We start from the raw sequence: 6,155 nt of genomic DNA on the forward strand, positions 1-6,155 counted from the left end.
GCCGAGCAGCAAACCCCGTGTGCCACAACTACTGGGCTTGCGCTCTAGAGCCCGCGAGCCACAACTACTGAGCCCACATGCCACAACTACTGAAGCCCACGCACCTAGAGGCCGTGCTCCACAACGAGAGAAGCCACTGCAATGAGAAGCCCGCGCACCGCAACGAAGAGTAGCCCCCTCTCGTTGCAACTAGAGAAAAGCCCGCACAGCAATGAAGACCCAACGCGGCCAAAAATAAAATAAATATATAAATACATATATTAACAAAAAAAGAGAGGAGTAAATTTACAACTTGCTATGCCATGTTTTAATGCTTACAGACTGCCAGCTCACTTTACAGATATACATCCCACAAGATGATATTGTGCTGTAAGTGTAATTTATAGGCGTATAAGTATAGTTCAGTTTCTTTGACAAGTCCCAAATTATTTTATCATAATGGCAAAAGATTAATAGTTCAATGACTATTTCTACCACATTGAACAAACTGCCCAGTATATTGTCTATTTGCTAGAATTATTATTATTTTATTCTAGTGAAGTGGTTTTTTGTTTAATTGGCAGTTCTTAACAAAAATATCAGCTCTGCCAGCCATACCATTATGTGGTGGTAACTTTGCTGCAAAGTTGAGGTTGGAATATCTTTCCTCTTTGAGAGCACAGGGGAAAGGACCAAAAATGCACTTTACGTAATTTTCTTTGGTAGGCTGGGGCACTAAGTGAACTGCTGTATCCCACTGTGTGAGCTGTGCATAAGATGGGAGTATATTTAATGGCTGTCAAAAAAAAAAAATCTTTCAGTTTCAGTGTTGCTTTAGACAAACCTTCAAAGTAGCCCTGGCACGAATCAATTAACCACTACCTTGAAGTAATTTTATAAACAAGAAAGCAAATATTATAAAAATAGAATTTGCATATATTATAATGTATAATTTTATCAAAATAATGTTAATAGTAAAGCAAAGTACAGTAAATTAGTTAATAGAACTGTTTGATGATGGTACATAATAAGAGTAAAATAGTATAGATTCTTTTTACAACTCTGCAGATTCATATCTACTTAATATAGCATTTGACTTAAGGTACCATTCATCCTGCTAGGAGAAAAGGCACTCTTAAGTAAGATATTAATTCATGAGCAGAGATATGCTAGAGATTGTTGAATAGATAACATAATGAAAATCCTGGAACTACTTCTAGCTTTGCCCTTTCAGCTTCATTATTATAAGAGAAGAGTGGTACTGATTCTTCCTAGCAAATTTAATAATAATTAGGTAATTGAATCTCCAACTTAGAGCAGTCTTTCCTTCTTTGGTATCAGATATTCAAAGCTTCTCTGAAGCCTCAGTATGAGGAGTTTCCTAGGAATGAGTTTTATCCCAGTTAAGTCCTTCATAGTAAACCCACTTTCATTAGATAGTGAGAGCTATCAGAATACTGGCTTTACCACTCTCTACATGCTGTCTGTTAATATGAGACAAATCTATATTTATTTATTAATGAATTCAAATTGAGACTAGGACATTTATTTTATTATAAAATTTTTTTATAAATAGCTTTCATTTTCTAACATATTTATTTTATTTTTTGTCATCTAATTACAGCCATCTAATCACCCTGCAGTTTTTGGACTGGTGTCGATTCGGTTGCACACTACAAATCCATTTTCTTCAAGACTCACAGGTAATTTTGTCATAAATCTATGTATACTTTCCTAATTTCTAGGCTAGTGAAGATAGAAACATTTGATGTTAATTCATTCAAAGTGACATGACAAGAAAAACTCCAGGTAGTAAATTCCCAATTTACAAAAATAGCATAGATAGCATCTTAACCAACAATAAATTTATCATACCATGTCTGTAAAAAAAAAAAAAATCACATTCAATGGAGGAATAGGGAACACAGAAAAGCTGGTATATAAATGTTGTAAAAATACTTACAAATTGTTGATAAGTGATAATTACTGTGGCATTTTTGTTGTTTTCTGGATGAGATGTCATCAAATAGATTCAGAAATGTCTGTTCTTTTTTTATCAATATACCACATTCAAATACCATAGTAAAGAAAGATCTGTGGTAATTACTTATAGCCCGTAAGAAGCCCAGTTTATTTTGAGTTATTTCACTTACATCACATGCAATCAACTTGAGCCTGATCACTGTTTTAGTCTGTGCAGAGTGATTATGTCAGAAGCCACTATACTCTTGGCAAGATGAAGCCTCACGTGGTTTTTGACTGACTCTTTGAGCTGGCACTTGTGAGAACTAACAGGGTCATCGCACATTTCCGTCTCTGCTAACAATGTTCTTCCTCACATTGTCCTACTGGTCAACTCATGCTTTGTTGATAGAAAACTTAATTGTTAGTCTCAGGGAAGGTTTCCCTCCTTCTCTCAGTTTCTGCTTCCCCATAGGGTTTGTTTTTGTTTCCAGTTTTATTGAAATATAATTGACATAGAACCCTGTATCAGTTTAAAGTGTACAACATGACGATTTGATATATGTATATATTGCAAAATGATTACCACAGTAATTTCATCACCTCACATAGTTACAAATTTTTAATTTTCTTGTGAAGAGAACTAAGACTTGATACGGTTAATCAGACCTCATGGAAGGCCTGTGAATGGTTGTATTTGCCTCACTGGATTTTGGTCCAGGCATCTTCCTGATTAGACTGTCTCCCCTGCTAGACCGAACACTTTGAAGACAAGAACTCTGTCTTAATTATCTGTTTTTCCCCAGTGCTGGTTATCTGTCTTTCCCCAATGCCTAGAACGATTTCTGGCATGGTACAAGATAGATATTAATACATATTTATTGCATCCAAAAACAATGTAAATTGCCATCTTTATAAAAAAAAGATTGTTGTAATTCCTAGAAGTGATAAGGGAATTTGGATCAGTAGGCATGATATGATTAAACATTTTGAAGGAGTCATGACAACAAACGCATTAGATAGATGTGGCTCTACAGCCCTCTGTTTAAATCTTTAAGGCTTTTTTAAAAAAAGGATTATTTTATTTTTTAAAAATTCTCACTGGTTTAGAACCTGTGTGACTTTTCTTCTCGTATCAACTCTTTTCCTGTTTTTTGTTACTTGCGAATAAGAAGGAAACATCCTACCTAGGTGCGTAGATAAGTGATGAAATCAATATAGCAAAATGTTAACAATTGTAGAATTGTAGTGGGTATTTGGGTGTTCACTGTGCAATCTGTTTGACTTTTTTGTAAGTTCTAAACGTTTCATAATAAGATGTTGGGAATACCAAGAAAAAATAAAGAAAATAGGTATCAAACCATAAAGGGTGTGGGATACAGGTATCAGGAATTCTTTAATAAAATCAACTTTACTTTAAAAAAAAAAAGCCACATCCTGTAGGAATACACTGAAAACTCCATCAAGCTTCCAAACACGAAGAGTATTGCCAAGTTATGCACATCTTAAGATTTTTCTCTTATAAAGCCAAGAAATGTGAAACTTATTAGCAGTTCTCATGTGTGGTTTTATGAGGAAAAGGAAAATGCAGCAGTTAGTTTTCCTATGGCAATGAGGCTTCAGTTCTGAGTCCTTTCCCAGCTTTGCAACCAGCGAGCCATGGCTGCGGATTCCTCACTCATCCAGACAGCTGGCGGAGCCTCCTAAGACCAAGCAGTTGCTTTGACAAAAATCTTTGTTGGATCCGCCTTACTCTTTTCTTCTCTGTTAATTCTCACTTGTGTTAAAGAAAAACCCATGCTTATGTACTGATAACTTGGTAGATTTTTCGTAGAGCATGCTTTCCTTTCATATACATATAACCCATCTCCTTTTCATTTTCTTGTGCTTGACTTATGAATCAACCTGCATTTTGCAGGCCCTTATCATATTTAGGAAAAAAGTCTGAAAACCAGTGCATCATCTCCAGAGCAGGAGCTCCAGCTCTCTGATGGATGGCACTGCAACGGCGACACAAATCAGGCACATTAGGCACCTAAAGCTGTATCTGTGGTGTCAGTGGATGAATAGTATCGTACCTTAGAACTTGGTTTTGGATCATTAGAGGCTGTGTTCACTGGAGGCTGAATTTAGGCCACAGCAAAAAAGTTCTGATACAAGAAAGCTTCCCACTTATAAACTGAATCACTTTGGATTAAATGAGGTTTTAATTCCCGGATCTGTAAAGAGAACTCCACCAAAATCCATGTATCCAGTTGTTTATGGAGAAAGAGTTGTAAGAAGCAGGGATAAGAAGGAGAAGGTTTCATTCTAGTTACATAAAGTTTAATTAAGGGAGGTAGTTCTTTCTCTCTCTTTCACGGTAGTTAGGGGTTCTGGACAAGGTTTTTTTTGTTTTTTGTTTTCCCTCTGAGAAAAACTTTTAAAGTTAACATAAAGTAAAATAGACTATTGTTTCGGTGTATAGCTTCATGAGTTTTAACACATATATTGTTACCTGTAACCATCACCATATTTAGGATGAAGAATAATTCCCTTACCCCAAAACATTCTCTCATACTATCCCTTTATAGATCCTTTTTGCCCCAACTTCTAAGCTCTGGCAACCACTGACCTGTGTTGTGGCACTACAGTTTCATATTTTTGAGAATACACTAGTCCACTAGCAAATTATAATATGATGTAAGTCTTGTGCATGGACCAGTCTGATTAGCATATTTTAGGGGTGGGGAGCTAACGAGGGAGGTGGTTCAAGGGAGAGGAGTTGGAAGAATTACTTGCTCATCAGTTGATATACCTTTCTGGGTGCCTGTCTTCAATCTCACTTTCTCTCCATATTTATACAGAAGAGCTAGGAAGAGTAACTAACATCCTTTTTCCATTGTCCTCCAGCAAAGATTCTGGTAAGGAAGTATTAAGTTTATATAATGGAGGGGAGAAAAGAATTCTCTTTTCTTAAATGTTGAGTAGACACAGTCCACTGACAAATGTAACCAGGCATTTTGATAATCATCTTAGATGGTATTAAGGTAGGTACCGCTTGCAGCTCTTAAGTATGGTAAGAGTGTCTTCCTACTTATAGAGGGAGCTGCCTTGTGACTCAAATTCTCAAGACTCCTGATCCTGGGTGTGCATCATGCCAGGGAAGTGAAGAGCTGTGCTGACTGGGCTATGGCCCCTTTTCCATCATGCTTAGTCTAATTTATGTAGCACAATCTAATGGCCTCAGCAACTGCAGCTAGCAATGGCCCAATTGATAGAAATAATTGGAGTTAGGCTTCATTAATAGAAGTAGAGCATCCAGAAAAGGGGAGAGGCAGACAAACTTGTTCCATTTATGCTGTAAAATACCTAGAGTATTGTGCCCAGTTTGGGGGCTGTATCTTACAGGGAACATTTAACATACTGAAGAAATATAATGAGTTGAATAAATGAGAAACAGGTTAAGGAATTACATGTGATTGGCTTGAAAATGGAAGACTCACAGCTGTATAATTTTTGTCTTCAAATAACTCATGTAGAATAGGGTTTAGATTTATTCTGTATTACCCACAGAACAGTGATTCTTAAGTTTTATGAGTCATAGGCACTTTTATGAATCTGATGAATACTTTGGACATTTGATGCAGAAAAATGCACAGATATCATAATATTATATATATTTATACATATATATATATTTAAGGAAGTTTTAGGAACAATATGTATTCATTTTTAGGAAAGCCTCAGATGTGCCTTCCTCCAAGAGGGTGGATATAGAAAGACCAGAGTAGCAGCTTTTAACTTATTAACGGTAGAACTTTCCAGTGATTTGAGCTCTCTGGAGCTAAAATTGGCTGTTTCAGGAGTTAACAATCTCTCTGTTACTGGACAAGTTTAAGCATGAGCTGGGGACACTTTGATGGTTATGTTGAAGAGGGATCTTATAAATATGGTGGAGTTTTGGCTACATGAACTCTAGTTCCTTTAAAACCTTGAGAATCATTAGATTCTATGAGTTTTACAGTAAAAGCCTCATATAACATGAATGTTCTATAAGGCATATCGTAATCCTGTTCACAGACCCTGGCATTCATGTACGGCTTTATAGAGTATTTGATTTATTTTAGGACTTCTGCTTGATTTCCTCTTGGTCTGCCCCATAATTTTCATTATCTCCATTTGGAGTTCTTTTTGGGTTTGACTCTATGGACCAGTACCCAAATTCATCGCAG

The sequence above is a fragment of the Globicephala melas genome, chromosome 7 (assembly GCF_963455315.2).
Source record: "Globicephala melas chromosome 7, mGloMel1.2, whole genome shotgun sequence".
NCBI lineage: Eukaryota > Metazoa > Chordata > Mammalia > Artiodactyla > Delphinidae > Globicephala > Globicephala melas.